Source organism: Bos taurus, chromosome 8 (genome assembly GCF_002263795.3).
Source record: "Bos taurus isolate L1 Dominette 01449 registration number 42190680 breed Hereford chromosome 8, ARS-UCD2.0, whole genome shotgun sequence".
Classification (NCBI taxonomy): Eukaryota; Metazoa; Chordata; class Mammalia; order Artiodactyla; family Bovidae; genus Bos; species Bos taurus.
In genome coordinates this window covers 22,588,580-22,601,051 of record NC_037335.1, presented here as the reverse complement: position 1 = coordinate 22,601,051, position 12,472 = coordinate 22,588,580, and the positions used below count along the sequence as shown (strand labels likewise).

The following is a 12,472-nucleotide window of genomic DNA, read 5'->3' as shown; positions in this document are numbered from 1 at the left end:
ACTGAAATCATTCTTTTCATGCATCTCACCTATCCTGGGGCCATGAGCCTTGCATTTTTCACATCCTGAGTTCCCTTGGGCTCACCTTAGGGAGTGGCTCCAATCTGATAGCTGTCAGACCAGGGGTATATTCCTCCTTCCTGAGCACCCTGGAGGGCTGGAAACTGATGACTTTGTCATCCTGGTTTACTGATATGGCAGGAAACACTCCATTTCTCATGACCTGTGGTCCCAGTGAAATGTAACCTCAGGAACCTGAATGAATGTCCTCAAAAGAGCAGAAACAACTGATTAGCTCATGCACTCATAATTACAAGCCTCTGCTCTGATTAAAACAGTAAACAAAATACAGAAATCTAGAGGGGCTGAGGGACTCTGACCTCCTATGTATAAGGTAAGGAGAGAAAAATGCAGTACAGAGTCCAGGAAAAATTTTCTTCTTGACACAAAGAAAAGGAATCTTTATATGTATTAAAATGTGTACATAAGTATGTACATGTGTATAAGTCTTTACATCCCTTCATAACCTCAGCCTTTAATTAGTTTCTCATTTATTTGATATCCATTTGGAGTGACAAATCCAAAGTTTAGTGGGAAAACAAAACACTTATTGTTAAAATTATAAGAATAGACTGATTACATTTTCTGGGTCAAATAGAAAGTGTCTAAATGAAAACACAAAATGGATGTGAGAGAGAAAATTCATGACACTGAGTCCTGTCTTCCCTACTTAAAGCCTTGCTTTAGATTTATTATTCCCTTTGATAATAACTGCACTGGCATCCCTTCCACATTGTCTCATTGTAAAATAGAACACAGCCACAAACAAAGGGATTTCAGAGAAGACAACTGTTGGCAACGAGTAGCCTGGGGTGTTCCTATTTGGGTAGAATTGAGAACTATTAAGGTAATCCAATTTTAATTCAGGAATTAACAAAGATGTGTCCATGAGTGTGTGCGTGCATGTGTGCATGGGTATGCCTGCATGTGTGCACGTGTGTTTGTTCAACGAGTCGGGAGGGTTTCAATTTAGCCTAGATCTATCAAATCTCTGCCTCAGTTTACAGGCTTGTCTTTAGTTTGCTTCTCTCCAAATGACAAATGAGAGGGTGCTCTAATTCGTTTCTTGAATAAGTTTTATTCCATTTCTTTCTTCCTTCAACACTTTGGGGCCCCTTTTGGGGGCAAGAATACATATAAAATTTTTGGTCTCACCTGGCCATCTTTGTGGAGGCTTCCCAGGTGACATCAGTGGTAAAGAACTTGCCTGCCAATCCAGGAGACATAAGAGTCCACGGTTTAACCCCTGGGACGGGAAGATAATTGGAGGAGGAAATAGCAACCCACTCAGGTATTCTTGCCTGGAGAATCCCATGGACAGGGGAGCCTGTCCACAGGGTCACAAAGTCAGACATGACTGAAGCAACTTAGCACATGCACATGGCTGTCTTTGAGACTGTTTGACAACTTTCAAATAGTATGTTTCCTTCCATTTTTTCGTTGACCTTTCTTCAACTTACACTTGCCATACTGTCAGCAAAAAAGACATTTGTCTATATTCTCTTTCATGACATTCAAAATTATTTTTGTTTTATTTTTGTCCACAAACAACTATCAAGTTTTGCCTTCCAGGAAAGTTGACATGAAAAACAAAACAATCTCTAGTGTTGAAAATCACAGAAAATATGGTGAGGCCCCTCTGCCATTCTTTTCCTTCCTTTTGTATTAACCCTAGGATGAAATGTTTAGGAATGCAGTAGGAGAGACAAACTAGCCAGGAAATCAATATGCAAAAAATAAGTTCTTAAATGTTTTCTTGCTGTTCTTTAAATATAAAACAAAACATCATGAGTAAGTAAAGAAACAAGGCTATTTCTCCCTGACACAGCCTGGGCCTCACTGCTCTGCATTCTGACCACAAGACAGAGATGCATCGAAAAGTCAGCCCAACAGAAGGAGGTAGACTGAATGAACAACTGAAGGGCACTGATTTCTGTGACAGAAGCTTTCAACACTACATAACACCATCAATTAATTCCATATAGCCAACTCAGAAATTCTGAGCAAAACAAATCTTGAACTCTTTAAGTAAAAGAATTGAACGATAAAAGCTATAGTGGCAAAATAAAAATTGTCTACCAAAGGTGTAACAATTGCCATTGGATAATGCCTCCACCTACTTAGATCTCCACACTTTAGGTCTCAGCATCTGAGGGCTGCTAACACTTGATACCTGGGGACACGGAGCAGAAGAAAAGGAGGTCATCACTGAGAACTCCCCTCCTTCACACAAACATGCACTGGGAGAGGGTGGGGATCCTGGAAGATGAATGATTTTGCAAACAAAGAGACAAGTCCCTCCACAGTAGAATTCTGAAGTTCTCAGGATGTGGTTAGCCAGCCCTCACGGGTGAGGCCCAGAGAGGTTGGGTTGAGGACACTGTCATTCCAGAGGAAAAGTGCTACTGGAGGTGATAACCACCTTGTGAGTGAGGTGGTGCTGGAAAGACAATTAATTACCTTGGAATTAGAATCTTCAGACCTACATGCACCAGAAAAGAAGCAGGGTTCCTGGTGGGGATATTGGCACAGCCAGTGCAAGACTATAAAAGTGAAAGGGAAGTCTCTCAGTCATGTCTGACTCTTTGCAATCCCAAGCACTGTAGCCTACTAGGTTCCTCCGTACATGGGCTTTTCTAGGCAAGAATGCTAGAGTAGGTTGCCATTTCTTTCTCCAATAGATCTACCATAAAAAGCAGGTTGAAAGAAACCATCATGTCTTGTTTATTGTTCCTGACTGTTGATCTGGAGCCTATTATACACAGTGAAGTAAGTCAGAAAGAAAAACACCAATACAATATATTAATGCATATATATGGAATTTAGAAACACGGTAACGATGACCCTATATGTGAGACAGCAAAAGAGACACAGATGAAAAGAACAGAATTTTGGACTCCGTGTGAGAAGGTGAGGGTGGGATAATTTGAGAGAATAGCGTTGAAATATGTAATTTACCATATGTGAAGTAGATCACCAGTCCAGGTGCAATGAATGGGACACAGCGCTCAGGGCTGGTGCGCTGGGACCACACTGAGGGATGGGACAGGGAGGGAGGTGGGAGGGGAGTTCAGGATGGGGACACATGTACATCCATGGGTGATTCATGTCAATGTATGACAAAAACCACTACAATATTGTAAAGTAATTAGCTTCCAATTAAATAAGTTAATTTAAAAAATAAAGAAATAGTGACAACCTAAAAGTTGACAGTTATGCTTTATTTAGTGGGAATTCAGAAGACAGTATCTCAAGTCACCCTGAGGGAATTGCTCCAAGGAGCTGAGGGGAAGAGACAGGTTATAGAGGGGTTTGCAAGAAAGGGGAGGTAGTCTGAACATCAAAGTAGTTTTGTGAATTAAAGAAAACCAGCTATCTCAAGTTAAGGAATTTAGCACTTTTCCTTTGTATGGGAGGAGGCAAGTGTCTGGGCTCACTGACAACATTCCTTTCCTGAATCTCAGCTCTTCTGGGGCATCTTTCCTTGCATTTTCTTGCATCTTGCATTTTTTCACTTCCTGAGTTGCCTTGGGCTCACCTTAGGGAGTAGCTGCAATTTGGTAGCTGTCAGCCCACAGGTGTATTCCCCCTTCCTGAGCGCCCTGGAGGGCTGGAAACTCTTGAGGACTGTGTCATCCTAGTTTACTGATATGGCAGGAGATATTCCACTCCTCAAGATCTTGTGGCCCCAGTGAAATGTAATCTCAGGAACCTGAATGAATGTTCTCAAAAGAACAGAACAACTGAGTAGTTCATTCACTCTTAATTACAAGCCTCTGCTCTGTGAAACAGAAAACAAACTACAGAAACCAATATGGCCTGAGTGACTCTGAATTCCTATGAGTAAGATAAGGGGGGAAAAATGCTCTTAAGAATCAAGGAAAAATTTTGTTTTGACATAGCACGAACAAAAGGAATGTTTATATATATTATACTTAAATGTATACATAAGTATGTATACCTCTATAAGTCTTTACATACTTACATAATTTCAGCCTTTCTTTAATTTCTCATTTAACTGATATACATTTGCTTTGACAAATCCAAACTTTATTGGGAAAATTAACCTTCTACCATAAAAATTAAGAGTTTAGATTGACTACATTTTCTAGGTCAAATAGAAAATATTCTAAATGAAAACACACAGGGCAAGTGAGACAGAAATTTAAGACAATGAGTACTGTCTTCCCTACTTAAAAGCCTTGCTTAGAAAGATTATCATCAGACACCCTACCTCCAAGGTTGCACCAGACGCCATCTCAGCCAGCTGAGCAGCAGCCTCATCTTCCCCATGGATTTCGTGCTCTCTCTACTGATGGCCCTGGTGCTGGTCAGCTACAGCCCGGGAGGATCTCTGGGCTGTGATCTGTCTCAGAACCACGTGCTTGTTGGCAGGCAGAACCTCAGCCTCCTGGCCCGAATGAGCAGACTCTCCCCTCACTCCTGTCTGTAGGACAGAAAAGGCTTCGGTTTTCCCCAGCAGATGGTGGAGGGTGACCAGCTCCAGGAGGCCCAGGCCATTTCTGTGCTCCACGAGATGCTCCAGCAGAGCTTCAACCTCTTCCACACAGAGTGCTCATCTGCTGCCTGGAACACCACCCTCCTGGAGCAGCTCCGCTTGGACTCCAACAGCAACTGGATGACCTTGACGCCTGCCTGGGTCAGGTGGTGGCACAGGAAGACTACTCTGCCCTGGGAAGGATAAGCCTCACTCTGCCCTTGAAGAGGTACCTCCACGGAATCCATGTCTACCTGAAAGAGAAAGATACAGTGACTGCACCTGGGAAATCGTCAAGAGTGGAGATGATGGAGCCCTCACTTCATCAAGCAGCTTGTAAAAAAGGTTAAGAAAGATGGATGGAGATCTCAACTCCGCTTGAGATGACTCTCACCGACAAAGATGCAACATCACCCTCGTACACTCACCTGTGTTCATTTCAGTCGACTGATTTCTGCTTTAGCCACCAAATTCATTGTATTACTTTAGCCAATACTTTGTCAGTAGTAATAAAAAGTAGATATAAAAGTATTTAGCTGTAGGGGCATGAGTCCTAAAGTCATGCCGGCCCTGATGTTATCGTTGCTGATTGACTTATTCCTTCCTGCACCTAATATACTTAAAATATTTCTAAAATTACAATTCCTCTATACATCATATTAAAATTTCTAAAACATGTTTACCATTTCATGTTATTAATTTGGTACTTTGTTCTATTTATTAAATTCTTATGAAAGAAAATGAGTTTCTTTACTCAAAAATTAAATCCAAACCTCCATTTAACATTTTATCAAACAATGCATGGTTACATTTTTTTATTCAGTCATTCCATTCATATTATACATATATATTGAGTCCCTAAGTGACAGACTGTGTAATTCTCACCAAGGAATACAAGTGAATAAAGCAAATGTAGTTCCTACTGCATGGAAACTCTCAGTCTTACAGAGAAGAGGACATAAAAACAGTATTATTTTATTTCAATTATACTAAAGACTGCAAAGAGAAGTAAAGGAAAGAATGTTCTCACATGGGAAGCATTAGGTACATATGATACTGGAATGACAAATAATATTATATATCTTTCTAAGCTGCCTGCAGGGCTTCCCTGATAGCTCAGCTGGTAAAGAATCCACCTGCAGAGCAGGAGACCCTGGTTCAATTCCTGGGTCAGAAGATTGCCTGAGGAAGGGATAGGCTACCTACCCACTCCTGTATTCTTGGGCTTCCCTGGTGGTTCAGTCGCTAAAGAATCTGCCTGCAATGTAGGAGACTTAGGTTGGGATGATCCCCTGGAAGAGGGCTGGGCTACCCACTACAGTATTCTAGTCTGGAGAATCCCCATGCACAGAGGAGCCTGGAGGGCTATAGCCCATGAGGTCCCAAAGAGGCCACCACAACGAGCCACACAGTACAGAAGTCAATGAATTCTCTTTACTTAGTTTCAAGTTACCAAAACCTGGGGAGACTATTTTAGATAGATGTTACCTAAAACATAATTATTTCTAAAGTTTACCTAAAAGCTCTTTTTTTCCCTTACTTTAAGAGATCAGAGAACATTAAAGTTCCAGAGAGCCAGGTAGAACACTTACATGGCAAAGGCACAAGAGAAATACCAATTCCTTCCAGAAAGCTGGCTTAACCAATTATAAAAGGCTCACTTTGATACAGTAGCAGAGCTAGCAGAGGCCATTGTTCTCCAGACCTCTGGGCAGCTCCCATTCAATGAGGACAGCCACCCAAAGGCCCCACATCCTAGTGGACAGCCACCCAGGGATTTCCCTGTTGCTTCTGGGATTCCCCCTGCAATTCTTGGGCACCGTATGGTAGTGGATGGCCACCTCAGGAGTACCTTACAGCTTGGGGATTGCAGCCAGCAACGTTTGGGCCCCCTCGGTTAGTGGACAGCCACCTCAGGATCACCCAGCAACTTTTGGGCCCCACGTGCTACTGGATGCCCCTAATAACTTTCCTTTCCCCATCCTGTCTCTGGGCACTCACAGGAGTTTCTGCCGTCTCCTGGCTGCCACCGATTGTTGGGTTGTACCCTGCAGGCTTACAAGACTTATGTTTGCCCAGCTTTGAGACCAAAGGAAGAATCTGCCATCAAGAACAGAGGCAGGGATGGTTTAATGGATGGGAGGCACTTACATGTGCTGCCCCAGGACATGAAGCAAGGTGCTGGAGCAACACCCCACCATGTGTGGTGCACTGGGGGTGGGAAGTATTAATACATGGTGACAGGCTTCATTCTGAGAGCAATGGAGGGGTGGGGAGTAGAGGGTGGGGAAGTGGGGAATGGGGAAGGAGGGAGAGGCACATGTGGGAGGAGAGTGCTGGTCCTACGGGTGAGATCAGTTGGGCCCATTAGTTATCATGGAAACCAGTAGAGGGACATGTCCCTCACCACCCCTTTGACAAAAGAGATCAAATCTGGGGACTGGGACAAGTGCAGAGAAAAGCCAGTCATGTGCATAGGGTGTACTAGTCGGGCAGGGGATGTACAGATAGTAAGAGAACAGACATCCTGAGTGGCCTGACCATGTATAATTTATTGTGAAAAATCACCAGTGATCATCTGGGCCTTCAGAGTTTTTTGCTGGTGAAGGTTTGAACTATCCTGAGAATTACTGCAGTGTGGCACAAAGACAGTGAGTGTGCAAGGGCTTTTGAAAATGGCATTGATAGACTTGCCTGACACGGGGCTGTCACAAAGCTTCAATGTGTTAAAAATGCAATTATCTGGGAAATGGGATAAAACAAATGATGCCGCTACTTCCTCACAATGTGGCAATTCCCAGTATGCTCTCCAGATTCACTGGTCCTTCTCCTGCACCAGCCATTCATACAGCTCTTTCCTGTTTCTTTCTGCTTCTGGCTACCGATTTCCCCTTAAGAGTGCAAAGCATAGTGTCTCAGTTGTGCCCACTCTTTGCCACCCCATGAACCATAGCCCACCAGGCTCCTCTGTCCATGGGATTCTCCAGGCAGAATACTGGAGTGGATTGCCATTTCCTTCTCCAGGGGATCTTCCCCACCCAGGGATCAAACCTGGGTCTCCCACATTGGAGGCAGATTCTTTACTGTCTGAGCTGCAAGGGAAGCCCTGACAGTGCAAAGCCACCACTTAAAAGTTTGAGTCAAAGTTCTAGGCTTTTCAGAAACTCTTATGTAAGAGGTTATTGTTTTTCTTGAGATGAATACTTTTGGGAATGAGAGAATGTCCTTGTTACAATACTGTAACAACAGCCTTGGCCAAAATGGACTAGAAAGCAGGATCCCTTTTCCTCTTGAGGCTACTAAAAATAATTACGGGGGAAGCGTGCCACCTACCGGCTCAGATGGACTAGGACACTGATCAAGTCTGTAGAACAGGCTTCTTGCTCTTCTAGGCAGAAGTCTGCCTTCTTATTAGCATTTTCTTCAGAACTAGGGGAAGATTATTTTTTCTGGAAATAACTAAACCAATAACTTGAAAAAGCCTGCTTCCTTAGCTTTCATATTGTAGAGAGGAAAATACTCCCAGCTTCAGGCAGGACATGTCTTGGCCTAAGGAAGCTGCGTGCAGAGAAAGGTCAGGACGTGTTTCTCGCTTCCAGGCTGCTCATCTGGCCAAGGTTACACATTCGTCATTTGCTTTACCTACTTTAACACCCTTGGAGCCTTCACCATGGCATTCTAGGTAGGGAAATGCAAGGGGAATCAGAGGAAATAGCTCCTGTTTGAAGGCGCATTAACTCATTCCTAAACAGTACATTGTTCTTTGCTTGACTTCTGGAGAAAACTCTCAATGTCCCTTTGAATAATATCTGCACTTGCATCCACCTTCCACCTTCCACCTTGACTCAGTAGTAAGAGAGAACACAGACACCAATGAGGCTATTTCAGAAAATACAATCGTTGGCAACCAATAACCTGGGGTGCAGCTACTTGGGTAGAATTGAGAACTAGTAAGGTAATGAACTACAGTAATTGAGGAAGTAAACCAGGAAGAGAGAGCGAGAGTGTGTGTGTGTGTGTGTGTGTGTGTGTGTGTGTGTGTACTGATCAAGTAGCAGGGAATGTCTTCAATATAGACTAGATCTCTCAAATCTCTGCTTCAGGTTACAGACTGCATCTTTACATTGCTTCTCTCCAATTAAGGGATGGGAGAGCTGATAGCTTATGGTGAAGAATGTAGGATTCCTGATCTCCGAAGATTTAGCTCCAGAAGCAGCAACCATGCTGATCACTCAAGAGCTTTTGTATAGCAGAGTTTCATTAAAGTATAAAAAGAGAGAAAGCTTCTGACATAGACATCAGAAGGGGGATGGAGAGTGCCCCACTCCCTAGCCTTAGCGAGGGAGCTATATACTTTTTTAATTGCTTATTACAATACATCAAAAGAATGTCTCAAAGTTTAAAGATCTTACTAGACAAACTCCCACCAAATACATTTTAAGATAATGAGATTAGAACTAACAATAGAAAGATCTTACCAGACCCACTCCAATAAAATACATCTTAAGATAAATCACAAGGTTCTAGTTACAGAGAAACATATCCTAGAGCAAGATACACTGTTCTATTGACTAAGACACAGCAATGTACAAAAAAAGTTTGTTCTTTTCTCCTCCTTGAGAACTCCAGAACCCTATCTCCACCTGGAGAGCCCCAAACCACTCTCTCGTCCTTGGGGACCCCAGACTTCCTATCAATCTGCCTGGGAATTGACACGTTCAGAGACCTTTAATTTCTAGGTGAAACACATGTCAGTTGCTCATTTGAGTATGACTCTCTTGCAACTCCGTGGACTATACAAAGGGAAAGTTTATTCTCAAGGCAAGAATATTGAGGTGGTTTGCCACTCCTTCTCCAGTGGACCACATTTCGTCACTTATGACCAACCTAGACAGCATTTCAAACAGCAGGGACATTACTTTGGCAACAAAAGTCCGTCTAGTCAAGGCTATGGTTTTTCCAGAGGTCAAGTATGGATGTGATAGTTAGACCATAAAGAAAGCTGAGTGCCGAAGAATTGATGCTTTTGAACTGGGCTATTGGAGAAAACTCTTGAGAGTCCCTTGGACTGCAAGGAGATTCAGCCAGTTTAACCTAAAGAAATCAATCCTGAATATTCATTGGAAGGACTGATGCTGAAGCTGAAACTCCAATACTTTGGCCACCTGATGCGAAGAACTGACTCCTTGGAAAAGATCCTGATGCTGGGAAAGATTGAAGGCAGGAGGAGAAGGGGATGACAGAGGATGAGATAGTTGGATGGCATCACCGATTCCATGGACATGAGTTTGAGTCAATTCTTGGAGTTGGTGATGGACAGGGAGGCCTGGCCTGCTGCAGTCCATGGGGTCGCAGTGCGTCAGACACAACTGAGTGACTGAATCGAAAGGGACTGTACCCGCTAAGCTCTTCCTTTCATGGAATTCTTCAGACAAGAAAACTGGAGCGGATTGTCATTTCCTTCTCCTGTATGTTAAGTAACTTTTGTTCTTTTTTTTTTTCTTTCTTCAACACTCTGGGGACAATTTTCGGGCAAGACTACGTGGATAATTTTTGGACTCATCTGGCTGTCTTTGTGGGGGCTCCCCAGGTGGCACTGGTGCTAAAGAACTCACCTGCCACTGCAAGAGACATAAGAGACCTGGGTTTGATCCCTGGGTCATGAAGATCCTCTGGAGGAGGAAATGGCAACCCACTCCAGTACTCTTGCATGAAGAATCCCATGGACGGGGGAGGCTGTCCACTGGGTCTCAAAGAGTCAGAAATGACTGAAGCAACTCAGCACGCACAGATGCCTGTCTTGTGACTGTTTAACATCCTTCAAATCCTATGATTCTTCCACTGTTTGGCTGAGCTTTTTTAGATTTAACTTACATGTTGCTATTTTGTCAGCTGAAAAGTCACTTATCTTTCTTCACTTCCATGACAGATATACATATATTTTATGTTCAGATATACAAATGTTTCATTTTCTTCACAAACAACTATCGTTTTGCTTTCTAAGTAAGTTGAAAGGAGAAACAAAATATCTCAAGTCTTCAAGATCACAGAAAATGAGGTGAAGCCCCTCTGCCATTCTTTTATTTCCCTTTGTATTAACCCGAGGATGAAATGGAACGCAACCCAGGAGGAGAGAAGCAAACACCGACCAGCAAATCACTATGTAAAATATAAGTCCTAAATCTTTTGTTGTTATTTAAATTTAAAATGAAACATCATGAGTTTGTAAAGAAACAAAGCTATTTCTCCCTGACACAGCCTGGGCCTCATGGCTCTGCATTCTGAGCATGAGACAGAGATGGATAGACAAGTCAGCCCAACAGATGGATGTACCGCATGAACAAGTAAAGGTCACTTTTTTCCATCACTTTTATGCTTCTATTAATACATAACACCATCACTGAATTCCCTATAGCCAACTCAGAAATTCTGAGATAAACAAATGTTCAACACTTTAAGTAAAAGAGTTGAGCGATAAAAGCTGTAGTGGCAAAATAAAAATTGTCTACTAAAGGTGTAACTATGGCAATTGGATCATGCCTCCACCTACATAGACAGAAACACACTTTATCTCTCAGTATCGGAGGGCTGCTGACCCTTGATACCTGGGGACACAGGTCAGAAGAGGTCATCACTGAGAACTCGGGTCCTTCACAGGAACACTCTAGGGAGAGAGTAGGGACCCTGGAAAATGAATGATTTTGCAAACAAAGAGACAAGCCCCCTCCACAGTAGAATTCTGAAGTTCAGGATGTGGTAAGCCTGCCCACACGAGTGAGTCCCAGTGAGTTTGGGCTGAGGACACTGTCATTCCAGATGAAAAGTGCTATTAGAGGTGAAAACTATACCTTGTGAGTGAGGCAGTGTTGGAAATACAATTACCTTTGTTTAGAATCTTCACATTTAAGTGCACTAGAAAGAACTAGGATTCCTGGTGGGGGTAGTGGCACAGTCTGTAGAGGACTATAGATCTACCATAAAAAAAAAGGTGGAAAAAAACAGAGATGTCTAGTATATTATTCCTGACTGTCAACTTGAAGAAAAAAGTCACAACCTAAAAGTTGAGAGTTACGTTTTATTTGGTAGGAATTCAGGGGACAGTATTTCAAGTCACCTGGAGAGAAGTGCTCCAAGGAACTGGGGGTAGAGGCCAGGTTATATAGAAGTTTGCAAGAATGGGCAGGTAGCTTGAACCTCAAAGGTATTTTTGTGAAGTAGAGAAAACCAGATATCTCAAGGTAAGGAATTAGCACTTTGCTCTGTATGGGAAGATGCAAGAGTCTGAGTTCACTGAAATCATTCTGTTCATGCATCTCACCTATCCTGGGGCCATGAGCCTTCCATTTTTCACATCCTGAGTTCCCTTGGGTTCATCTTAGGGAGTGGCTCCAATCTGATAGCTGTCAGACCAGGGGTATATTCCTCCTTCCTGAGCACCATGCTAAGTCGCTTTAGTCGTGTCTGACTCTGTGTGACCCCATAGACAGCAGCCCACCAGGCTCCTCCGTCCCTGGGATTCTCCAGGCATGAACACTGAAGTGGGTTGCCATTTGCATCTCCAATGCATGAAAGTGAAAGGTGAAAGTGACATCGCTCAGTCGTGTCCGACTCCTAGCGACCCCATGGGCTGCAGCCCACCAGGCTCCTCCATCCCTGGGATTTTCCAGGCAAGAGTACTGGAGTGGGTTGCCAGTGCGGCTGGAAACTCTGATGACTGTGTCATCCTGGTTTACTGATATGGCGGGAAACACCCCATTCCTCATGACCTGTGGTCCCATGAAATGAAACCTCAGGAACCTGAATGAATGTTCTCAAAAGAACAGAAACACCCGATTAGCTCATGCACTAATACTCACAAGCCTCTGCTCTGATTAAAACAGAAAACAAAATACAGAAACCTATAGGGGCTGAGGG

At 43.2% G+C, this 12,472-nt stretch overlaps 1 pseudogene; it reads left to right on the top strand.

Moving 5' to 3' along the window:
• The first annotated feature begins 1,796 nt into the window (after positions 1-1,796).
• On the top strand, positions 1,797-5,237 carry LOC132345929 (interferon tau-like; annotated as a pseudogene).
• Positions 5,238-12,472: the final 7,235 nt, after the last annotated feature.